This window comes from Bos mutus, chromosome 8, assembly GCF_027580195.1.
Source record: "Bos mutus isolate GX-2022 chromosome 8, NWIPB_WYAK_1.1, whole genome shotgun sequence".
NCBI classification, from domain to species: Eukaryota; Metazoa; Chordata; class Mammalia; order Artiodactyla; family Bovidae; genus Bos; species Bos mutus.
Window position 1 is genome coordinate 106,823,761 of NC_091624.1, and position 27,230 is coordinate 106,850,990.

A 27,230-nucleotide genomic window follows, 5' to 3' on the forward strand; every position below is an offset into this window, starting at 1 on the left:
CACGTGATGCAAAGAGCTGACTCATTAGAAAAGACCCCGATGCTGGGAAAGAATAAATGTTGGAGAAGAAGGGGAAGACAGAGGATGAGATGGTTGGATGGCATCACTGACTCAATGGACATGAGTTCAAGCAAGCTCCAGGAGATGGTTAAGGACAGGGAAGCCGGTGTGCTGCAGTCCATGGGGGTCACAAATAGTTGGGCACGACTGAGTGACTGAATAACAATTAACAAGGAACCTGAAATGATCTCAGCTTTCACACTGAGTGATAAGTATAGATATATGTCACATTGAAAATAGTTTCTTCATAAAAACAACATATTAATTTTGATTATTAATGGCAACACATACCTTCTAGAGCATACGCTATTTATGATAAACTTGAATGAGGCTGAAGAACCAGTAAAATCTTGTTCAGCAGATTATTAAGGAAGCTGGATGCATGAGAAGAGATGAAGGGATGAAAATGATGACATGTGCTATTGTCATCAAACATAAAAACAGCATGAATATCACATCCTCAGTCTGGCCTGGGTGGTTGGGGGAGTGGTGAAGAGATAACTTTGGTTATCAAATGGACAAAAGAAGGCGATTTCTGAAACTCCACATTAAGGACTATATGTTAACATACATGTCTTGATTTCAAGACGAGTGGATTTACATTTCTATGGAACCAAAATAGACTTCCAAAAAGCTCACTAAAGTATAAATGATTCTTTCTCCCATTCCTGTAGTGATGGAGTGAAAAATTATCTGTGATCCATGTTTCATAAACTTTTCATTGTTCCAACAAATGTGGCGTAAAGAAGGCATAGACACCTGAAATATGCAAACAACAATGCTAGTAATATTGTTGAGTGAAGAGATTTTAATGGAATGTTAAACTGCTTAGATTTACAGTAAAGTCTTAAAGACTAAGTTCACATCATTAATATCAGAAATGTCTATATTGTAAGTAACCAGATAGCCTTCCCATCTTTATACTAAAATTTTCTACTGTTATTCATATATATTTTATTATACTTTCTTCATTTAACTAGGAACTGATTAATTACATCTAGTGACTATGATATATATATATATATATATATATATATATATTACTATAAAAGGAATAAACTATTCTCATCCTGTGGATACATTTCCTGAAATGTTCAGTTCTAATTCCATGCCTCACTTGAGCAATTTTTCTTATCTGATTGAATCATTCTGGAAATGATAACTCAAGATTGGTTGTCAAGAAATCTTTGATGTTTTGAATTGGTCATACAATTTCTTAAAATTATTTTTCTCTTCTGTTCTTTCTTTTTCATTTGTGCCTCTAGTTAGGGAGATTTTGTCAATTTATCTTTGAAATTCTGTACTGAATTTTTCATATCTGTTTGTATATTTTTTTATTTTCAACAACTTCATTTTCTTTACTGAATGTTCCTTCAAAAACAGTGATCTTCTATTATGAAGGCAGCATAATCTCTGGTTTATCTACAGATATTGTGTCAGCTATGGTTTATTCAAGGAAGTAGAACTTGCAAGATTATCTATCATCTATAAATCACCAATTTATCTAAAGGAATAGAGTATTTACAGAGAAATACTTACAAATCAGAGGAATAGTCAAAAGCTGGAAAAACTTCCTCTTGAAGATGGTAAAATATGGCATGATAACAAAACTCTCCCTCCCTTTTACTCAAAGATATTAAAATGCTTTAAAATCATACAGATATTCATCACCAGCAATGACACAAAGAAATTGAGGGAAGGAGGCAAGGGGTGGGGAGAAAACCAAAAAGCTCATCTCAGGGCAAATGTAAACACACCCCTCAGCTTTAAGTGCATCATTTGTTATCAGGACGACACCAATTAAAAACAATGACGTGCTATCCCATGCCTATTAGAATCACCAAACTAAAAGGAATAGCCATACCAAGTTTAGGCAAGAATACAGAAGCACTGGAATCATTATATGTTTGCTGCTGGAATAGAAAATTGTAAAAAACACTTTGGCAAACAATTTGAAAGTTTTTTAAAACTTTGCATACATACATAATACATGATCTAGGCACGCCATTCTTAGGCGTTTACACAAGAAAAAAGTGAGCATATGTCCGCTTAGACCTGTGCATGACTGCTCATAATACTTTTAGTTACAATAGCTCCAAACTGGAAACAACAAATAGTCCATGGAAAGGGAGACGGATAAACACACTGCAGTGTGTCCAGACACTAGAGAGTGAGTGTGTGTGTGTGTGTGTGTGTGTGTGTGCAAGCACTCATTCACTAAATCGTGTCTGACTCTTTGTGACCCCTTTGACTGTAGCCTGCCAGGCTCCTCTGTCCATGGGATTCTCCAGGGAAGAATACTGGAGAGGGTTGCCATTTCCTTCTCCAGGGATCTTCCTGACTCAGGGACCAAACCTGTGTCTCCTGCATTGGCAGGCGCATTCTTTACCACTGAGCAACCTGGGAAGCCCATAAATACTGGGATACTACTTCATAATAAAAAGAGTGGAAGTTTTATGTGCATATGATGACCCTAAAACCAATAGCACCGAGTGACAGAAATCAGATGAAATAACGTGTATACTATCAATATATTATTTTACTCATATAAATTTCTAGAAAATTCAAACTAACCTATAGTGACAAAAAGCATATGAAAGATGGGATTACGGGTTGGCTAGAAGGAAAGGAGAAGGGATTACCAAGGGCTGTATTAAACTTTTGGTAATATATCTTCACTTTCTTGATTGTGATTATAGCTCTGCAGGGGTATGGTATACACTTAAAATTTGTGTATGCCAGCAAAAAAGAAAAGAAAGAAAAGAAAGAAAGAAGGAAAGAAAGAAAGAAAGAAAGTGAAGTAGCTCAGTTGTGTCCGACTCTTGCGACCCCGTGGACTGTAGCCTATCAGGATTCTCTGTCCATGGGATTTTCCAGGCAAGAATACTGGAGTGAGTTGCCATTTCCTTCTCCAGGGGATTGTCCCAACTCAGGGATCACCTGGGTCTCCCACAATGCACACAGACGCTTTACCATCTGACCCACCAGGGAAGTTGGCTAGCAAAGGAAATTATAAATAAGGTGAAAAGACAACCCTCAGATGGGAGAAAATAATAGCAAATCAAACAACTGACAAAGGATTAATCTCCAATATATATAAGCAACTCATTCTCTTCAATAGTAGAAAAATTAAAAACCCAATCAAAAAGTGGGCAGAAGACCTAAACCGACTTTTTCTCAAAAGAAGACTTTCAGATGGCTAATATACACATAAAATGATGTTCAACCTCGCTCATTATTAGAGAAATGCAAACCAAAACTACAATGAAGTATCAACTCTTAGTGGTCAGAATGCCACCATCAAATGTGTACATGCAATATATGCTGGAGAGAATGTGGAGAAAAGGGAACCCTCTTGTACTGTTGGTGGGAATGTAAATTGATACAGCCACTATGGAGAATAGTATGGGGATTTCTTAAAAACTAGGAATAAAACTATCATTTGACACAACACTCCCACTACTGGGCATATACCCTGAGGAAATCATAATTGAAAAGGACACATGTACTCCAATGTTCATTGCAGAGCTATTTACAATAGCTAGAATATGGAAGCAACCTAGATGTCCACTAACTGATGAATGGATAGGAAGTTGTGGTATATATATACAATGGAGTATTATTTAGACATAAAGGAACACATTGGACTCAGTTCTAATAAGGTGGATGAACTTAGAGCCTATGATACAGAGTGAAGTAAGTCAGAAAGAGGAAATGAAACATATATTAACATATATATATGGTTTCTAGAAAGATGGTACCGATGAACCTATATGCAGGGCCGCAGTGGATACACAGATATATAGAGAACAGACTTGAAGACACAGTGCGAGAAGGAGACGGTGGGACAAATAGACAGCAGCATGGAAACATACACATTACCATATGTAAAATTAGATAGCCAGTGTAAATTTGCTAAATGATGTAGAGAGCTCAAATCCAGTGTTCTGTGACAGCCTAGAGGGGAAGGATGGGGTGTGAAGTGGAAGGTTGGTTCAAGAAGGGGGCAACATATGCATATCTATGGCTCATTCATGTTGATGTGTGGCAGAAACCAACATAATATTGTAAAGCAATTATACTCCAATTAAAAATAAATAAATGTAAATAAAATTATATCTAAAGATCTCCAAAAAAATATATGCAGTCTTTTGTATTTCCACGGCATCATAAAATGGTTAAAATTAAATGTGGATACAATGATTATTAAAATGAAGATTAACTTGTATTCTTCTGTGTTTGACCTATTTCCAATGTCCTGCTTATAGAAAGCAGCACTGCTAGTTCTTTTACTTGAATTGACGGATGGTTAGCTTCTATATTGTAAGTATAATACTAATATTTTTTCACGGATTTATTAGGTTTAGATTTTATGTATCAATTATCTGCTGCATTAATTGGGAATTTAACATGAAGTTAAAGCAAATTGATCCCAAAGCAGAGATGAACATTGGGTCCCTAGACCTTCAGTGTCAAGAGTCTTCTTTCCCAAATAAGGTAGATAAAATCAGTAAGGATAATCCATTATAAAGAGTCAAATGGAGAAATGAAATCTAGGACAGGAACGCAATGCTCTCCTGTACGATTTAGATGAGAAGGCAATGAATTCTTATCTAATAATAATAATAACAAAAATGATGAGTGGTAAGATGACTCTCTCCTAACCACAGAGGTGATAACTGAAAGGTCCGTCTGAAGAAGCGGTCAAGTCTCTTGACAAATGTAGGTCCAGCATCATTGAAAGGAGTGACTCTCGTATCTTTCGGGAGAGTTGGTGAACCACATCCACATCCTTACCTGGCAACTGAGTTTAATTGCGCAGAGTTGCGGGGGGCGGGGTCTGACCTTACGGCTCTCAGTTCTACCTCACTTAATAACTCACTGCCAGTGAGCTGTCTTTGTCACTGTTTCTGAGAGTGATTTTTGCCAGGTTTGTGCCAGTCCTTAGAGGCTGTAGCTTCTCAGGTCATTTTAAAGGACAATCAGTTTTGAGGATGTCAAAAAATAGGTTTTGGAGATGCCATTCAGTCCCATAATTATCACATTTTTTTTTTTTAAAACAATTACTGTCGACTAAGAAAAAAATGTAGTTTGAGAAAAAAATACCTTTTTTGTAATGTCAGTTAGGAAGTTAAATTATGATAATTATAACACAGAATAAGAAAATAATAATTAAAACATTATGATATTTTCAAATGTGAGGAGGAAATGATCCTTCAAGGGGAAACTCATTCGAGAAGGTCACTTGTAGTGTAGTGAGGAGACAACTTAAGAATTATGATGAAGAGGAGTTGATCACTACTCCACTGCATGATGGGAGAACGAGGGCATCAAAGGACACAGCGGAACTCAGAGGACGGAAATCTTAGCTCGTATTCACAACACATCTCATTCTTTTATCAACCTAATTTTCATTGAACAGTTTAAACTGATGGCCGAAAGGAGAAGCATCAAAAACACTGAAACGAAGCACATACGGAAGGCTTATTTTCTTTTTCAGAGCAAGTTATACGTGGCCATGTTTTTTTGGTTTTATCATTAATTTTTTATTTCTTTATTAAAAAAAATAGAGCTTCCCTGGTGGCTCAGTGGTAAAGAATCCACCTGCTAATGCAGGAGACACAGGTTTAATTCTGGATCGAGAAGATCCCATGTGCCGCAGGGCATCTAGGCCTGGCACCACAAATATTGAAGCTGTGCCCTAGAGCCCGGGAGCCACAACCACTGAAGCCCTTGCACTCTAGAGCTTGTGTTCCAAACAAGAGAAGCCCCCACACTGAGAAGCCAAGGTACTGCAGCTACACTCCACTCTCCCCTCCTAGAGAAAAGCCCATGCAGCAGTAAAGACCCAGCACAGCCAAAAATAAGTAAATAAAATTATTAAACAACTTTTCATTAATTTTAATAGAGTTTAATTACTCTACAATGTGGTGTTAGTTTCTACTGCACAGCAAAGTGAATCCGTTATACAGGTATCCTCTCTTTTTCAGATTTCCTTCCCATTTAGGTCACCACAGAATACTGAGTAGAGTTCCCTGAGATATACAGTAGTTTCTCTTCAGTTATCAATTTTATATTGATATATAGTAGTGTATGTATGTCAATCCCAATCACTCAATTCATACCACAGCATATCCCCCAATATTTTACAAAAAATAAAATTTAAACATTCATGAAGGGCAATCACAGGGCCAGTACAAAATAGCTACAGTTTCTGCCTGGCAGAAGTGTTAAACTTCTGCAGTTATTTGTCTCTCAGATGGTGAACAGAAGAGAGAAAAGAAGAATATGCAAATAGGATTTGAAATTACCTTTTAATTCCTGCTGGTACAATCTCTGGATTATTATAACTTGACCCATTAGGTTAGGATAACTAGTATCCGTTGTATGAGTTCTAGGTCTCATTCAGCTAATCCTTGAAATTACAATTTGCTCTCAAAAAACACATGCCTCTGAGAATGTTCTGACCAGAAGTTTTCATAAATTAATTCATTAAAAAAAACAATGATTACAAACCTGTTACATGCTGGGAGCTGTAATAGGATGCGGAAAATAGATCTAAAAACACAGATGGTTCTAGCCCTCATGGAAACTGTAAAACCAAGACATGTGGTGCTGGTGGTAAAGAATTTGCCAATGCAGGAGACATAAGAGACATGGGCCAATTCTTGTGTCTGGAAGATCCTCTGGAGGAGGGCATGGCAACCACTCCAGTATCCTTGCTTGGAGAATCCCATGGACAGAGGAGCCTCTTGGGTTACAGTCCATTGGGTTGCAAAGAGTTGGACATGACTGAGTGACTGAGCATACACACACATGCCTCTGTGTGTGTGTGTGTGTGTGTGTGTGTGTATGTGTGTATAAAGCAAACACTTTTCTGTATACCTGAAACTAACATGATGTTGTAAATCAACTATCTTTCAAAAAAATTGTTAAAAAAAAATTACGCCATCTGGCAGTAAGCTTAGCTTAGTGTACTGTGGACCTAGAGGGGTGGGGTTGGGGGGTGGGAGGGAGTGGATATATGTATACTTACAACTGATTCACTTTGCTATACAACAGAAACTAACACAACATTGTCAAGAAACTCTCTATGCCAATAATAAATCTGCATGTAAAAAAAAGAATATGTATTCTGAAGTAAAAGAGTGGAACAAGAAAACAGGATGTGAAAGCTGGACCATAAAAAAAGCTAAGTGCCTAAGAATTGATGTTTCCAACGGTGGGGCTAGAGAAGACTCCTAAGAGTCCCTTAGACTGCAAAGAAACCAAACCAGTCAATCCTAAAGGAAATCAACCCTGGATATTCATTGGAAGGACTGATGTTGAAGCTGAACCTCAAATACTTTGATCACCTGATGCGAAGAGCCACCTTATTGGAAAAGACCCTGATGCTGGGAAAGCCCGAGGGCAGGAGGAGTAGGGGGTGGCAGAGGATGAGATGGTTGGATGGTATCATTGACTCAGTGAACATGAGTGAGTCTGAACAAACACTAGGAGATTGTGAAGGACAAAGGAGCCTGGAGTGCTGCAGTCCACAGGGTCACAAAGAGTTAGATATGACTTAGCAACTGAATAAAAACATAGAGTTACCCAGTCTACAAAGTCCCACCATTAACCTTCGTGATTTCATCTTATACACAGAAAGCTCATCAAATGTACTGGTCTCTCTAAATGACCTCCTCTTCTATCTCAGTCATCAGTTCATGGTCACATGTTGGCTTTGTCATGACCCCAAATAGATCCACCACTAAGACCACCAGAAAAATCATCTTATCCTTCTGGTTTGCTCATTTACTTATTCCTCTTACACGTGTCCTTGTTCCTCATTAAGACCCTCACTCCACTGATATTCTTTTTTCTATTCATCATTTGGACTAATATTTCTCCAAACTATTCTCTAATAGCCAAACATCAGTTCAGTTCAGTCGCTCAGTTGTGTCTGACTCTTTGTGACCCATGAATTGCAGCACGCCAGGGCTCATTGTCCATCACCAACTCCCGGAGTTTATCCAAACTCATGTCCATCGAGTCAGTGACGCCATCCAGCCATCTCATCCTCTGTCGTCCGATTCTCCTCCTGCTCCCAATCCCTCCCACCATCAGAGTCTTTTCCAATGAGTCAACTCTTCACATGAGGTGGCCAAAGTATTGGAGTTTCAGCTTTAGCATCAGTCCATCCAATGAACACCCAGGACTGATCTCCTTGAGGATGGACTGGTTGGATCTCCTTGCAGTCCAAGGGACTCTCAAGAGTCTTCTCTAACACCACGGTTCAAATGCATCAATTATTCAGTGCTCAGCTTTCTTTATAGTCTAACTCTCACATCCATACATGACCACTGGAAAAACCATAGCCTTGACTAGATGGACCTTTGTTGGCAAAGTAATGTCTCCGCTTTTGAATATGCTATCTAGATTGGTCATAACTTTCCTTCCAAGGAGTAAGTGTCTTTTAATTTCATGACCGCAGTCACCATCTGCAGTGATTTTGGAGCCCCAAAAAATAAAATCTGACATTGTTTCCACTGTTTCCCCATCTATTTCCCATGAAGTGATGGGACCTTAGGAAGCATCACTATGAACAAAGCTAGTGGAGGTGATGGAATTTCAGTTGAGCTATTTCAAATCCTGAAAGATGATGCTGTGAAAGTGCTACACTCAATATGCCAGAAAATTTGGAAAACTCAGCAGTGGCCACAGGACTGGAAAAGATCAGTTTTCATTCCAATCCCAAAGAAAGGTAATGCCAAGGAATGTTCAAATTATTGCACAATTGCATTCATCTCACATGCTAGTAAAGTAATGCTCAAAATTCTCCAAGCCAAGATTCAGCAATACATGAACTGTGAACTTCCAGATGTTCAAGCTGATTTTGGAAAGAAATCAAATTGCCAACATCCTCTGGATCATTGAAAAAGCAAGAGAGTTCCAGAAAAACATCTATTTCTGCTTTATTGACTATGCCAAAGCTTTGTACTGTGCAAATCACAATAAACTGTGGAAAATTCTGAAAGAGATGGGAATACCAGACCATCTGATCTGGCTCTTGAGAAACCTATACGCAAGTCAGGAAGCAACAGTTAGAACTGGACATGGAACACAGACTGGTTCCAAATAGGAAAAGGAGTATGTGAAGGCTGTATATTGTCACCCTGCTTATTTAACTTATATGCAGAGTACATCATGAGAAACGCTGGGCTGGAGGAAGCACAAGCTGGAATCAAGGTTGCCAGGAGAAATATCAATAACCTCAGATATGTAGATGACACCACCTTTATGGCAGAAAGTGAAGGGGAACTAAAGAGCCTCTTGATGAAAGTGAAAGAGGAGAGTTAAAAAGTTGGCTTAAAGCTCAACATTCTGAAAACTAAAATCATAGCCAAACATAGATGGGTCCATTTATCTGTTTTCTTTTTTCTCTCTATCCTGACTGCTTATCAATGCTGGGAAAATCACATCTTAGTTCCTCTCCCAGGGTCATAAGTGCAAAGCTGAGATTCATTCTTGATCCTTCTTTTTCTTCATATTCCACCTATAATTTACAAGCTACTTTCATTGACCCTATTTCCATCCTAAAACCCAGAACTGTTGCTATATCTTCAACATGCTGTATTATTGTTCAGAAATAGCTGATGGCCCTAACATGTGTAAGATTAAATTTCTTATTAATGATAGGCTTGCTGATGTGACATACCTGAGCCAAAACAACCAGAAAAACAAGGGATAGGCGTATGACAAGCGAAATGGCATATCATATTTTTGAAGAGTCCTAAAGATCCAGTGCAGAATTTACTCTTTTCTGTTTTTTCGTGTCCACAGTAATCAAGACAGAAGCAGAAAAAAACTCTCCTCAAAGTTGGTATAGAGGGAATATATTTCAACAAAGTAAAGGTTATTTATGACAAAATCACAGCTGACATCATACTCAATGGTGAGAAGACAAAAGTCTTTCCTCTCACATGAGGAAGAAGCCAAGAACACTCACTCTCACCACTTCTGTTTAACATAGTATTGGAAGTCCCAACCATAGCAATTAGTGGCTCGGTGGTAAAGAATCTGCCTGCCAATGCAGGAGACATGGTTTTGATCCCTGGGTTGAGAAGATTCCCTGGAGAAGGAAATGGCAGCCAGCTCCAGCATTGTTGACTGGGAAATCTCATGGACAGAGGAGCCTGGTGTGCTATAGTTCATGGGGTCACAAAAGAGTCAGGCACAACTTATTGATTAAACAGCACCAACAAACCATAGCAATCAGACAAGCAGAAGAAGTAAAAGGCATCCAAACTTAAGGGAAGAAATAAAATTGTCACTACGCACAGATGATATGATAATATATTTAAAAACCCTAAATTCTCTACCAGACAACTATTAGAAACAACAAATGATTTTGATAAAGTTGCTTGATGCAACATTAACATGCAGAAGTCTGTTGCTTTTCTACACACTTACAATGACTTATCAGAAAAAGAAAAAAAAAAAAAAAAAAAGAACAAACCCAAACTGTTCAAAATCACATCAAAAAGTATAAAATAATAGAGGTAAACTTAACCAAGGGGGTGAAATACCTATACTCTTTTAAAATTTAGAAAACATTGATGAAGGAAATTTAAGATGATACAAAGAAATAGACATATACCCTGTGTTCTTGGATTGGAAGAATTAATATTGTTAAAATGTTCCTACTGTCCAAGTGAATCTACAAATTTAATGCATTCCCTATCAAAATACCTATGTCAATTTTCACATTTTCATAGAACAAATAATCCTAAAATTTATAGGGAACCACAAAAGACACCAAATTACCACAGCAATCTTGGGAAAGAACAGAACTGGAGGAATCACACTTCATGATTTCCAACTACACTACAAAGCTACAGTAATCAAAACAGCATGCTACTGAAACCAAAATAGACACCCAGATCAGTGGAACTCAATAGAGAGACAGAAAAGAAGCCCACACACTTATGGTCAATTAATATGCAACAAACTAGGCCACAATATACAATGGAAAAAAGACTGTCTCTTCAATAATTGGTGCTGGGAAAAGCAGACAGCTACAAATCAGTTTTCTTTCCAATCCCAAAGAAAGGCAATGGCAAAGAAAGTTCAAACTACCACACAACTGCACTCATTTCACATGGTAGCAAGTAATGCTCAAAATTCTTCAAGTGAAGCTTCAACAGTACATGAACTGATAAATCCCAGGTGTTCAAACTGGATTTAAAAAAGGCAGAGGAACCAGAGATGAAATTGCCAACAACCATTGGATCATAGAAAAAGCAAAAGAATTTCAGAAAAAAAACTTCTGCTTCATTGACTATACTAAAGCCTTTGACTGAGTGGATCATAACAAACTGTGGAACATTTTTAAAGAGATGGGAATACCTGACCTCCTTTCCTGGATCCTAACCAACACATAAGCAGATCTAGAAGGAACAGTTAGAACTGGACTTGAACAACAGATTGGTTCCAAATAGGGAAAGGAGTACGTCAAAGCTGTATATTATCACCCTGCTCCTTTAACTTATATGCAGAGCACATCATGCAAAATTCTGGGCTGGACGAAGAACAAGCTGGAATCAAGATTGCACGGAGAAATATCAATAACTTCAGATATGTAGATGACACCACCGTCATGGCAGAAAATGAAGAGGAACTAAAGAGCTTCTTGATGAAAGCAAAAGAGGAGATTGAAAAAAGTTGGCTTAAAACTCAACATTCAGAAAACTAAGATCATGGTATCCATTCCCATCATTTCATGGCAAATAGATGGGGAAACAATGGAAATAGTGACAGACTTTATGTCCCTGGGTTCCAAAATCACTACAGATGGTAACTGCAGCCATGAAATTAGAAGACGATTGCCCTTTGGAAAAAAGGTATGACCAAAGTTATGCTAGACAGCATATTAAAAAGCACAGACATTACTTTGCCAAGAAAGATCCATGTAATCCAAACTATGTTTTTTTTCCAGTATTTATGTATGGTTGTGAGAATTGGACCATAAAGAAGGCTGAGCACTAAGAATAGATGCTTTTGAACTATTGTGTTGGAGAAGACTCTTGAGAGTCCCCTGGACTGCAAAGAGATCAGAGCAATCAATCTTAAAGGAAATCAGTCCTGAATATTCACTGGAAGGACTGATGCTGAATCTGAAGCTCCAATACTTATGGCCACCTGATGGAAAGAGCTGACTGTTTAGAAAAGACCCAGATGCTGGAAAGATTGAAGGCAAGAGGAAAAGGCAACGACAGAGGTGAGATGGTGGGATGACATCACCCACTCAATGGACATGACTTTGAGCAATCTCCGATGGTGAAGGACAAGAAGCCTGGGGTGCTGCAGTCCATGGGACCACAAAGAATAGGGCACGACTGAGTGACTGAACAACAACAACATGTAAAGGAAGGAAATTAGAATAGTTCCTGACATCAGTTATAAAAATAAGGGCGGAATGTATGAAAGGCCTGAGACCATAGCACCTCTAGAAGAGGGCATAGAGGACTTACTGCATAAACTGTAGCAGTGTTGTGTTTGACCTGTCTCCTGTGGCAAAGGAGCAGAAGTGAGAATAGAGAAGTAGGGCCTGAGTTACCGTAAACGCTTCTGCACAGCACATTGCAAATGATGTAACTTATAAAAGGTTAATACCTGAGATATAATTGAACTATATATATAGTTCAATATAAAAAACTATAAAGAACTCATACAAGTCAATATAAAAGCTGGCTAAAAAGGGACATGAGCCCTGAATAGACATTGTTCCTAAAAAGATATGTAGATGGCCAACAGGAAAAGATGCTCAACAATGCTAATCATTCAAGAAATGCAAATCCAAACAACAACAAGATATCACTCTCACACTTGTCTGAGTGGCTACCATCAAAAGGAACAAAGATAATAAATACTGATAGGATGTGGGGAGGAGGGAACCCTTGTATACTGTTGATGGGAATGTAAATTGGTGCATCTACTGTGGAAAACAGGACAGAAGTTCCACGAAATACTAAAAATAAAACTACAGCATGGTTCAGCAATTCTACTGCTGGGTATATATCTGAAGAAATTTTTAAAAACCCCACTAATTTGAAAACATACATGTACCCCAATGTTCATAGCAGCACTATTTACCACAGCCAAAATATGGAAGCAACCTAAGTGTCCACCAACAGATGAATGCACAGGAAAGTGCAATCAATTGATAGAGAGACAGAAAATAGAATATTCCCCAGTCCCCCAAAAAATAATGAAATTCTTCTATTTGCAGCAACACAGACTGACACTGGAAGTATTATGCTTGGTGAAGTAAGTCACGTATATGAAATAAGTTGCTTCAGTCATGTCTGACTCTGTGTGACCCCACAAACTGTAGCCCACCAAGCTCCTCTGTCCATGGGATTCTCCAGGCAGGAATACTGGAATGGATTACCATGCCCTCCTTGGGGGGATCTTCCTGATCCAGGAATCAAACCCATGTGTCTTACATGTCCTGCACTGGCAGGCGGCTTCTTTACCACTAGCACTGCCTGGGAAGCCCAGTGAAACTCAAAGACAAATATGCTATGCTATCACTTATATATGGAATGTAAATAATGAAACGAACTAGTTTAATATAACAAAAAATATAAGAACCAATGGTACAGCACAGGGAACTGTATTCAATATCATGTAATAACTTATAACGGAAGAGAATCTGAAAAAAATACACACATATAAAACAACAGCAATGTTGTGCATTTGAAACTTATACGATATTGTAAATGAACTATACTTCAATAAAAAATTTTTAATGACAATAATGCACCAGATAGTATCCCCTCCAAAACAAAAAAGGAAAGAGATTGACAAATAAAGAGAAGAAACTAATGGTTACCAGCGAGGAGAAAGAAGCGGAGGGGACAAGATAGGTGTATGGGATTAAAAGATTATACTACTATGTATAAAGTAGATCTAAGTAGCAAAGTTATACTGTACAGTACAGAAATGCATCCATTATTTAGTAATAATTTTAAATGGAATAGAACTTATATTGAATATATATTATATATATAATTTATGTTGAATCACTTTGCTGTATACCAGAAACTGATGTAAGATGTATAAACAATTATAATTCAATAAAACAAAGGAAATATCCTTAACAAATAGAAGGTACTAGTTGCTTCAGTCATGTCTGACTCTATGCGACTCCATAGACGGCAGCCCACCAGGCTCCCTCGTCCCTATATACAGTATATATATAATATATAGTATTATATATAGTATATATTATATATATTTATTTTTAAAGATTTACTGAGGCTATGAAGGAGCCAAGAAAATAAAAACTAACATTACATTTTAATTCAGAAACTAATTTATTTCAGTTATATAGTGGCCTAAAAATCAATATTTTCTCACATTTTCATCACTATAAATTGTAAAAACGAAATGCACCCATTCTCTTGAAGGTGATTAAGGATCTGAAATATTGTAATCAAATTTGTAACAGGTGAAAAGCTAGTGTTCCTTCTGTGATAATTAATGTGGAAGCTGCTATCTAGATTATTTACATACAATACTTTGCCACTAATCATAATGCATTCCTATTAGAAGTATGGCATTATTTTCATTTTTTCTGTGTTCATTGTTAATTACTAATTGCATTACATTGATCTTCTATGTTACCATTTCTATTTGCACATAAAAATAGAATGTAAAAAATACTTTTTAAAAAGCACAATACATCCGGGAGCTGGGCGGACGCCATTGTGCTTCGTGGTCTGCTGTTCTGCTTCAGGTAGAGGCCTAGAACTCCGAGGAGGAAGGCGGCGGTGTGATCGCTGGGAGCGGGACAAACCCTGTTCAGTGCCAGGAAACCTTAAGAATGGAGTCTAAACCTTCAAAGGATTCCAAGAAGAATTTCTGTTCAACCTGCTAGCTCTTTAAGTGCTAGGTTGATGTCTGGAAGCAGAGGAAGTGGTTTAAATGATACCTTTCACTCAAGGGACTCTTCCTTTCGACTGGATTCAGAATATCAGTCTGACATCAGCAGCTGCGTCACCATTTCAACCTACATGGTATAGTGAGTCTGAGATAACTCAGAGCACGCTCAAGATCACAAAACCAGCAACGGGATCATGATTCAAAAGACCTAAACTTTCTTGTACAAACTGTACATCTACCTCAACTGGAAGAAGTGTTGGCCATGGTTTAAATGCAGTATCAGATTCTACTTGGAGGCATAGTCAAGTTCCCAGGTCTTCATCACCATTTACTTGGATCATTTGGAACTGACTTGATGAGAGAGAGGAGAACAGATTCCTCCATTAGTAATCTTATGGATTATAGTCAAGAAGTGGTGATTTCACAACTTCATCATGTGTTCAAGACAGAGTTCCTTCTTCATATTCACAAGGAGCAAGACCAAAGAGAACTCATTGAGCACTTTACAATTGAGTGCATCATCTACTAACCACCAAATGCCTTCTGAACATCAAACCATACCATGTTCTAGGGACTCTGGTAGAAATTCTTTAAGATCAAATTTTCTCCAAGAGAATTAGAATCTCCCCAAAGCAGTATGCAGCCTGGATTTTCTTATACTTCAAATAGAGGTGAAACCTCAACTATAGGCAGTTCAGATAGGATTAACTCATCTCACAGATCATTTCAAGAATCTTCTGACAATGAAGGTAGGGCACAACAAGGAGATTGCTGTCACGTATAGCTTCTAGTATGTCATCTACTTTTTTTTCACGAAGGTCTAATCAAGACTCCTTGAATACAAGGTCATTGAGTTCTGAAAATTCTTATGTTTCTCCAAGAAACTTGACAGGTTCTCAGTCTCGTGGTAATGCAGCATCAGCCTCTGATATTCCTGATAATAGGGCATCCGAAGCTTCTCAGGATTTGATTTCTTGGCCGAAGATGGGGTTTGTCATCTCTTAGCCAAAATCATAACTCTGAGCCAGATTCCCAGAATTTTAGCCAAGAATCTGAAGGCAGAAATACAGGACCATGGTTATCTTCCTCACTTAGAAATAGATGCACACCTTTGTTCTCTAGAAGGAGGCGAGAGGGACGAGATGAATCTTCAAGGATATCTACCTCTGATATACCATCTAGATCTCATCATCTTTTTAGAAGAGAATCAAATGAAGTGGTTCACCTTGAAGCACAGAGTGAGCCCCTTGGGGCTGGTGCCAACAGACCGCAGGCATCTGCAGCACCAAGCAGTGTTGGTACAGGTGACTCCCCCCTCAGATTAGTACAGGGATAACGGGATCCTTCCTGGTTCCTTATTTCGATTTGCAGTGCCCCCAGCACTTGGAAATAATTTGACTGATAATGTTATGATCACTGTAGATATTATTCCTTCAGGGTGGAGTTCATCTGATGGAAAAAATGATAAAACTAAAAAATGTACCTTCAAGAGACCCAGAAAGACTACAGAAAATAAAAGAGAGCCTCCTTTTAGAGGACTCTGAAGAAGAAGAAGGTGATTTATGTAGAATTTGTCAGATGGCAGCTGCATCATCCTCTAACTTGCTGATAGAGCCATGCAAGTGCACCGGAAGTTTACAGTATGTCCACCAAGAGTGTATGAAGAAATGGTTACAGGCCAAAATTAACTCTGGTTCTTCACTAGAGGCTGTAACCACCTGTGAACTCTGTAAAGAAGAGTTGCAATAACCTGGAGGATTTTGATATTCATGAACTACATAGAGCTCGTGCAAATGAACAAGCTGAGTATGAGTTTATCAGCTCTGGTCTCTACCTAGTTGTGTTATTGCACTTGTGCGAACAAAGCTTTTCTGATATGATGGGAAATACGAATGAACCAAGCACACGTGTCCGATTTATTAACCTTGCAAGAACTCTTCAGGCACATATGGAAGATCTAAACTTCAGAAGATGATTCTGAAGAGGATGGAGACCATAACAGAACATTTGATATTGCCTAACTGCATATAAGACAAATGGATGATCTGTGAACAAGCGTTATTAAAACTGGCAATTCGTATGAGTGAATTTTGTGGGAAATGTCTGTTGAATATATTATCTCTATAGAATGAATATATATATATAGTTCATATATACACTTTATGCATGTATATATATGTTCATTCTCAAGTGTTACTGAATTAAAATTCTGCTGGACCTTTAATATGGCCAGTGAATCTAATGTTTATAAACTGGTAATTAAAAGTATTTTTCTTTTTAATGAGTGGGAAAGTGTTACCCTTGTTTTAAATAAGCAATGTTGACAGCCCTTTTTTGTGTTCTGATTACTGTAGTTATATTTATGAAGAAAGGTTGGTGTTTTGGTCTGTTAGTGGTAAAAGTGGGACAAAATAGGCTTTCAAAATAAATTGCCAGATGGCACCTAATTATTTTTATTTTTAAAATGCCTTAAGTTGCAGTCTCAGTTTTATAATCATTTGCTTCCAGTGTTTAAAAAAAAAATAGGGAGAAAGTTAAGAGCATTATATTAGGTTTCCAAATTTAATTTGAATTCTAAATTCACTTAGCAGTAAAATCTAATTTTCTAAAAAAGTATATAAAAATAAAGTGTACAAATGATGGATAAATTTTTGTATTGATTCGGAAAATGCAGATTATATTTGATAGACCATAGTATGTAGTATGTAGATATTCCTCTTAGGAATATTGCAGCTGTAAATTATATCAGAATTGCTAGCCAAATGCTGTTTGTTTTAAAAAAAATTATTGCAATCTCGAGTTAATGAGATACTTTTAAGGCCCACATTCAGAGTTTAAAACACTGGTTTTCAATGGGTTTTTTAGTGTTGTCACTTCTTTATAGATAAATATGATATAAATAACCTGTTTGGATCCTGGTTGTTTTTAACTGTTCCTTGATAATTCTAAACCTTTATTTGATTATTTTCACTACCTTTAGAGAAGAGATGAACATTACCTATTCACCATGACTAGATTTACACTGTGGTCCTGAGTTGTGTATACATCCATAACACTGTATATTTTCTTCATCAGCACCCTTAGGATACACTTTAAAATGCCTTCAGGTGGTTTCAGGTTAAATAAAGTCTAAAAAAAAAAATAAAATAAAAAGCACAATACATTGCTTTGGTTTGGTCTCTATTTTTGTTTAAATGACTAATGCTATATCCTTTTGTTTAGAAAAATAAGATAGTACTTAACAGTGTACACTTCCCAGACAGACTATGAAGACAATTATTTTCAGAAAAGACAGAGTAATATAAAGGTCACCTCAATAATTAACAACCATTTTTCTGATACTGCTTAACTTCTAAGAACTTGGCACATTTGATCTAAAATGTATTAATGCACCAATTTTTTCTTAAACTATTCAGTTAATGCACAAAATAACTGTCAAGGCAAAGTACAACCTTTATTACCGATTTTATATAGCTCTGATTTGTTTTTCTATCCTTACCTTTCCTCTACAATAACCTTCCTCATGAGATGACAATTTAGAAAATCCCCTAATTTAGAAAAATCCCCTGTGTCTTGTCCCTGTGTTCTTGTAGAGAAGAGTGGAAAAATGGAATCCACATTTCTATTCTAAACTCTCAACGGTCTTAAATTACAGGAATATGTTGGATTATCTACCTATACACAATTCTTTCTCTTTGCCTCATCAAACCATATCCCAACTCTGAATGAAGGGGTTCAGAAAGGTGGACTAAAGTGGAACAAAAGTTAATGTGGTCAAACTGAATAAGGAGACAAAAATCAAAGCTAAACGGTGCATTAAATTTCTTTCTATATTAATAAATGACCAGCCACTTCACACCTCTACAAATTAGAAGACATCTTTAGTTCTCCTGGTTCTTCAAAGCCACTGGCCCCCAAATCACCCCTCATTAATTTGGTGATACCTCCAAAAAATGTTTTGAACCCATCTGCTTCTTTCCACAGAATATTTTCACCTGAACCCTCTTAGTTGCAGATTGCTAACACAATCTTACTGATATTTTTTGCTTTCATTTTTGCTCCATTTGAGTCATTCCATGTATATAACAAAATAGTTAAGTGAAATATAATTTGTGTAATTAATTATTAATATGTTTGCTTAGAGTCTCACAATAGGAAGCCATTGCACTTAAATCTTCATCACTACTATGTCCTACTAGGCTCTGGTTAGCTGGGCATCTGTGCATTTTCTGAACTCATCCACACCAGTCTCTCTTCACCTCAGACACCCTACCTACACTGGATTCCCCTTTGTTTCTTAAGCAAGCTAAGCTTTTGTTCCAGTTTATAAAATAGCACTAAATAGTTTTCTGAAATCGTTGTAGCAAATTACTTGCAAGCAGTAGCGACTGGTAGTCTGGGGAGTGTAGAAGAGTTGTTCCAACTGTCAACATTTTTTAGTCATTTTGGTGAGTGGATAGTAGCATCTTATTGTGGTCTTAGCTTGCATTGTCCAGATATATGGTGAAGTATATCAATGTTTTACATGCATGTAGAATATTTGAATACATCCCTGGTGAGGGTCTTGCTCAAATCTCTTGCTCATTGTCTCTTAGGTTATCTATATTTAAATTTCTTTGCAGGAATATAATGTTATATATACATCATAAATTCAGTTCAGCTCATTTACTCAGTTGTGTCCGACTATTTGTGACCCCATGGATTGCAGCACGCCAGGCTTCCCTGTCCATCACCAACTCCTGAAGCTTTCTCAAACTCATGCCCATTAAGTTGGTGATGCCCCAGTCATCTCATCCTCTGTCATCCCCTTCTCCTCCCGCCTTCAATCTTTCCCAGCATCAGGGTCTTTTTTAGTGAGTTGGTTCTTCACATTAGGTGGCCAAAGTACTGGAGTTTCAGCTTCATCATCAGTCCTTCCAATGAATATTCAGGACTGATTTCCTTTAGGATGGACTGGTTGGATCTCCTTGCAGTCCAAGGGACTCTCAAGAGTCTTCTCCAACACCACAGCTCAAAAGCATCAATTCTTCAGGGCTCAGCTTTCTTTATAGTCCAACTCTCACATCCATACATGACTACTGGAGAAACCATAGCTTTGACTAGACGGAACATTTTTGGCAAAGTAATGTCTGTGCTTTTTAATATGCTGTCTAGGTTGATCATAGGTTTCTTTCCAAGGAACAAGTGTCTTTTAATTTCATGGCTGCAGTCACCATCTGCAGTGATTTTGGAGCCCAAGAAAAATAAAATCTCTCACTGTTTCCATTGTTTCCATATCTGTTTGCCATGAAATGATGGAACTGGATGCCATGATCTTAATTTTTGAATGTTGAGTTTTTTTCCCTGAATATATATATATATATATATTTATTATATATGCTATAAGTAATACATATATAATATAAACATTAAAAGTGAATCACCTTGCTGTATAGCTGAAACTAATACAATATTTTATTTTATTTTTTTCTGAAAAAAATTTTTTTAATTTTATTTTTAAACTTTACAATATTATATTAGTTTTGCCAAATATTGAAATGAATCCGCCACAGGTATACCTGTGTTCCCCATCCTGAACCCTCCTCCCTCCTCCCTCCCCATACCCTCCCTCTGGGTCATCCCAGTGCACCAGCCCCAAGCATCCAGTATCGTGCATCGAACCTGGACTGGCGACTCATTTCATACATGATATTATACATGTTACACTGCTATTCTCCCAAATCTCGCCCCCCTCCCTCTCCCACAGAGTTCATAAGACTGATACATCAGTATTATGAATGTTGAGTTTTAAGCCAACTTTTCACTCTCCTCTTTCACTTTCAAGAGGTTCTCTAGTTCTTTTTTGCTTTCTGCCATAGTATGGCTTCATCTGCATATATGAGGTTATTGATATTTCTCCTGGCAATCTTGATTCCAATTTGTGCTTTATCCAGCCTGGCATTTCACATGTTGTACTCTGCATATAGGTTAAATAAGCAGGGTGATACAGCCTTGATGTACTCCTTTCCCTATTTGGAACCAGTCTGTTGTTCCATGCCAGTTCTAACTGTTGCTTCTTGACCTGCATACAGGTTTCTCAAAAGGCAGGTCAGGTGGTCTGGTATTCCCTTCTCTTGAAGAATTTTCCACAGTTTGTTGTGATTCACTTAGTCAATGGCTTTGGCATAGTCAATAAGGCAGAAGTAGATTTTTTTTGGAACTCTCGCTTTTTCTACGATCCAACAGATGCTGGCAATTTGATCTCTGGTTCTTCTGTCTTTTCTACATCCAGCTTGAACACCTGGAAGTTCATGGTTGATTCACGTACTGTTGAAGCCTGGCTTGGAGAATTTTGAGCATTACTCTGTTAGCACGTGAGATGAGTGCAATTTGAGGTAGTTTGAAGATTTGTTGGCATTGCTTTTCTTTGGGATTGGAATGAAAACTGACTCTCTCTCTCTCTCTCTCTATATATATATATATACATATATACATATATCTATATATATGATGGTGAATATATATACACGGGGCTTCCCTGGTGCCTCAGAGGATAAAGCGTCTGCCTGAAATGCATTAGACCTGGGTTTGATCCCTGGGTTGGGAAGATCCCCTGGAGAAGGAAATGGGAACCCACTCCAATATTCTTGCCTGGAGAATCCCATGGACAGAGGAGCCTGGCAGGCTACAGCCCACGGGGTCGCAAAGAGTTGGACATGACTGAGCGACTTCACTCACTCACTCACTCATATATATATACATACACACAGATACCCACATGTGATACTTTTATTGAAAAAGTGTAATATTATTGGAAGAAAAGTTATGACCAACCTAGATAGCATATTCAAAACAGAGACATTACTTTGCCAACAAAGGTCCGTCTAGTCAAGGCTATGGTTTTTCCAGTGGTCGTGTATGGATGTGAGAGTCAGACTGTGAAGAAAACTGAGCACCGAAGAATTGATGCTTTTGAACTGTGGTGTTGGAGAAGACTCTTGAGAGTCTCTTGGACTGCAAGGAGATCCAACCAGTCCATTCTGAAGGAGATCAGCCCTGGGATTTCTTTGGAAGGAATGATGCTAAAGCTGAAACTCCAGTACTTTGGCCACCTCATGTGAAGAGTTGACTCATTGGAAAAGACTCTGATGCTGGGAGGGATTGGGGGCAGGAGGAGAAGGGGACGACAGAGGATGAGATGGCTGGATGGCATCACTGACTTAATGGATGTGAGTCTGAGTGAACTCCGGGAGTTGGTGATGGACAGGGAGGCCTGGCGTGCTGCAATTCATGGGGTCGCAAAGAGTCGGACACGACTGAGTGACTGAACTGAACTGAATATTATTGAAATTAATTCCAGGTAAATCATATATATATATATATATATATATAATATAAATTATATTTGCCTGGAATTGATTTCAATATTATTACACTTTTTAAGTAAAATTTTCACCTGTGGGTATATGCATGCATGTGTGTGTGTAGAAGTCTTGAAAATTTTGTGTTAGATTTATTTATTTTTTTACATTTTGGATGCTATTGTCAATAAATTTTAATTTTAATATTTTTACAAAAGGAAATATTTTTGTACACTTCATAATGCCATCCTGCCGTAAAGCATGGATTAAGCACAATTGGTCTTTATAGAACACATGTTCATCTTCAGAGCTGCCTGGAGCATGATGGTGAACTCTGTAACACTGGTCGGTTGTATAGGATGTATTAACCAGAGATGATTGACACTTTATACCCATGGCTCTGTCTGGTTGTGAGACCAGGACATATAGGCCAGTTAGCAGCAGCAGCAGCATTGTTTAGTAACAATAGTTAGATTTACCATTTGCTCCTGGTTTGGGAGAATCTTGGGTGTGGTTTTGCAGGTCAGACTGGTTTTATAGTGGGGTGGGTTTACTTGGCCTCCTATCAGAGACCCACCACTGGTTGCAGGTTGGGCACTGTGTTGGCATCGTCCCACACCCCATTGAAAAGGAGAGGAAGGGCCTGTAGCCCAGTGGTGCTCTGGGCCTCAGACAAAATTGTGTCCCATATGACTTGGTGGAGACAGGACATGAAGGCCTATACTTGAAATCTCTGGACTTTTTGTGATGATAAAGTGACCCCTATGACTTCTTTTAACCATCAAGCATGATAATTACTATGCAATTAACATACTTGCTTAACTAACTTGACATTTTAATCATTTATGTGTCAATTCTTTGTACACAGTTTTTATTGTCAGCAAATGATTATACTTTCATGTTTTCCTTTTCAAATTTCATATACTTTAGTTTTCATGCTTTATTATATGGCCTGTGATGTCCAGTTAAATGTTGAATAGAGTGGTGACAGCAGGTATTCTTACCTTGTGTATAATTTCAGAGGACAAATGTCTATAATTTAGCAATAAAGTATGGTTGCTATAAGTTTTGTGAAGATCTTTTATCAGATGGAGAAATTTCTGTTCTTATTTTGCTATTTTTAAAAATCACAAATGGATATACAACTATAATAGATGTTTATTCTCTGTTATTGACATAATCATTTCTCTCTCCTGTTAATGAGGTAAATTAGATTAAAAGAGCTTTATATTCCTGAAATAAACACAAATTTGTTGAAATTATAGTTCTTTTTATGTATTGCTGGATTTGGCTTGTTAGAATTTTATTGGAATGCTACATCGACATTTATGAGTAAGATTGGCTTACAAATTGGCTTAAAAATTTCCACAATAAATAGAAGCCCGTAATAAAATCATGGCCCCAATTCTGGGCTGGTTATGAGCTATCTTCCAAAGACATTGGCCCTGTAATTCCTTACTGCCTCTCACAGCTCTCTTAAGCCTTCAAAAACACCGTCTTTGGTATTTTGCAGGTTTTGTATGTGCTCTTAGTTGACTATTCTGCCTGATATATGTAGTCCTTTGTTACTAAAAGCAGACGTTCTTCCTTTAATATTTTACATTGTTTTATATTTTTTTTTCACAGAATTCTTATATGTTATCTTATTGTCATGTCTATATTTAAACAAAATATTTGTATTACTATTGTTCTAGAGTCTCACCATTTTATTTACTAAAAGTATTTAATCTTTTACTTTTTTTCTGGCCAATTTTCTGAGGTCTCTTGCTAATTTTAACAATACTTTAGTTAAATTTCATGAATAATTTTGTTTGTGTCTCAAATATATGTCTATGATTTTTTGAAATGCTTTACTAAACCTGCAAGAAAATTCTGAACAAGGTAAATGGAAAAGCTAAACGGCACCACCCATGTTTTGATTCTGCTTTTAATGGAAGTGCTTCCAAAGTTTTACCATTAATTAGAATTTTGCTTCTTGATTTATGATAGATATTGTATAATGATATGAATGTATCTTATAAACTAGCTAGTTTTTTTTTTTCTTAAAAAATTCTGTGAGCAATTCCTTATATTTTATTTTGTTTTCTATGGCATGCCTTCTTAGCACCAATGGAGATTATTATATAGATTTTCTCATTCAACAGATTTTATATGCACATACAAAATCAAGTTGTGTTCTGATAAAGTCAAGCAAGAATGAAGGAAAAATGTCATCTATCTATTTTATTTAAGCATTTGAAATCTGTATCAAGGACTAAATAATTTGAAATTCAAGGGCTACCTTAAAACTTATCTCTATTTGCTTCAAATTTAAAATCATTAAATTATGTGCCTATTATAAGGGTATATTTTTGCATTCTGTAAATGTGATATAACAGAAAGAAAAATCTTGGGTATTACATTATTAAAATATCTGTCAAGCCAAAATCTGTGTTTAAAAAATAATTTTAAAGAAAGAGGTATACTTTAGAAGTTGTTTAATTGAAGTTATTGTGCTACAGGTAAATAAAAGTTCCTACAATGGATTTAAGTGATAAAATAACACAATTTAGTGTCATCACAAATTCTTATCTATTCAAGAAAATAAAAATTCCCTACATAAAGAATGTGTTTAGTCCTTAATGCTTTATCTAACATCTAGAGAAAAGACAAATAATCCTCATAATATGTGTATCTTTAATGGACTAATATTGATCATAGACTATTTCAATATAGTGATATAAACAAATACACTTTAAATTCAGATAAATGGTGTTAAATAATATCTTTTAAAAGTTGATACCTGGTATCAAATAAAATAATCCTTCTAAGCCAAGAACTATGGGTGGGTCACAGGTGCACATGTCACTCCTCTAGGACCAAAGATCTAGTAACTAAGAAATACTTCTCTTCCCCATCAAATATTAACTCTATAAGAAAAAGAAACAAGATTCAATGCACATGTGCATTTAAAAAAGTACAGAAATGGAGATCCCAAAAGTCATGTCTATAGAGGCTGGCAAATCCCACTGAGCCTCACTATGAATGCCCCCTATATTATGCACTTTCTGTTTTACATTTCTGTTGCAAACCAAACAACGCCCCCTGAGCTCAGCTAATGCCAGACAGAACAAGCTGGAGCCAATATATCAATGCTCAGATTCTTACAGGGTGTCTCTCTTCCCAGTTAACCAAATGTTTCAGACTATTTTACCTTTGCATAATAAATAGTGTCTCAGGCCTGCTGCCTGTAACAAATTCTCAGCACCCACTCCCTACAGCTAAGCTAAAGCTTCTCCCATCTCCTGTTTTTTAAACTAAAAAAACAATTTTGGGTGAGGTGTATAGTAGTCATATACCAGTACTTGTTCACAATTCTACAGGAAGAGAGAAATCACTTTAGGAGTTTTGCTGCTACTGCTGCTGCTAAGTTGCTTCAGTCGTGTCCGACTCTGTGCGACCCCATAGACGGCAGCCCACCAGGCTCCCCCGTCCCTGGGATTCTCCAAGCAAGAACACTGGAGTGGGGTGCCATTGACTTCTCCAATGCATAAAAGTGAAAAGTGAAAGTGAAGTCGCTCAGTCGTGTCCGACTCTTAGCGACCCTATGGACTGCAGCCTACCAGGCTCCTCCTTCCATGGGATTTTCCAGGCAAGAGTACTGGAGTGGGGTGCCATTTCCTTCTCCTTATGAGTTTTAGGCAAAAGTAATACTTAACAGAGCCTATCAATTGTGTATCAAGCCTCTGGAAATAATGAAAACTCATAAAAGCACCATTGATCATCTGCTTCCAGCAGCATTTGCACCTATAAATGGCAGGAGAATGCCTAGAAGGTGTTATAAAAAGCCACATCTGCTGGCTAATGTTGGGGCGATACTATGCCTCTGCTTGTCTTCTGCTTTCTGGGTCTGACGCAAACCCTCTCATTTGGTGGAAAGGGAAGCAGATCTCTGTAGGCAAGTGTGTTTGAAAAATGTAGATTTAGTTTCCAACATAGGAAAGAGCTAAGAGCAGCAATGGGGTTAGGAAATGACAACCCACTCCAGTATTCTTGCCTGGGAAAGCCCATGGACAGAGAAGCCTGGTGGGCTATGAAGCATGGGGCTGAAAAGAGTGGGGCAAACTTAGTGACTAAACCACAAGAAGGAGCATCAGTGGGGTGAATTTCCAATAGAAGGTAAAAGGCACATGTTTAAGCAGGAGGGATTGGAATAACTTTGGACTTCTTAAACGTAACACTGGAGGTAAACAATAATAGTATGACAAGAACTAACACACATGGAAGATTCTATGTATTTCAAGTACAGTTCTATGCATATTCTAACTTAGTGAACCACGTATCCTCTTCAGAATTATTCTGCATTGAAAAAAACTGATTGTGGAAAAATACACATAACATAAATTTACCATCTTGACTATTCTTAAGTGTACAGTTCAGTAATGTTAATTATATTGTTGTACAAACAATCTCCAGAACTTCTTATCTTGCAAAATGAACACTATATACTCATTTGAAACTTCCCACTTTTACCTTTTTCAAGCCTCTGGCAGCCAACATTCTTTCTGTTTGAATGATTTGACTGTTCTTTGTTGTTTTTTAGTTGCTCAGTTGTGTTTAACTCTCTGCAAACCCAAGGACTTTTTGAGCCCTTCAGACTCCTCTGTCCATGGGATTTCCCAGGCAAGAATACTGGAGTGGGTTGCCATTCCCTTCTCCAGGGGATCTTCTTGACCCAGAGATTGAACCTGTGCCTCCTGCATTGGCAGATGGGTTCTTTACCACTGAGCCACCTGGGAAACTTTGACCATTTTAGATACCTCAAGAAAGTAGAATAACATAGAATTTGGCTTTTTGTGACTGGCCTATTTCACTTAGTGTGGCCTCCTGGTGGCTCAGAGGGTAAAGCATCTGCCTGCAATA

General features: G+C 37.5%; 1 protein-coding gene and 1 pseudogene across 1 annotated transcript in view; one reads left to right on the forward strand and one right to left on the reverse strand.

The window, feature by feature from the left end:
* The window catches only part of GALNTL6 (polypeptide N-acetylgalactosaminyltransferase like 6), a 1,507,590-nt gene that overhangs the window by 897,046 nt on the left and 583,314 nt on the right, over positions 1–27,230 (reverse strand). The gene's annotated exons all lie outside the window — the stretch shown is intronic.
* On the forward strand, positions 14,795–17,080 carry LOC138988929 (E3 ubiquitin-protein ligase MARCHF7 pseudogene; annotated as a pseudogene).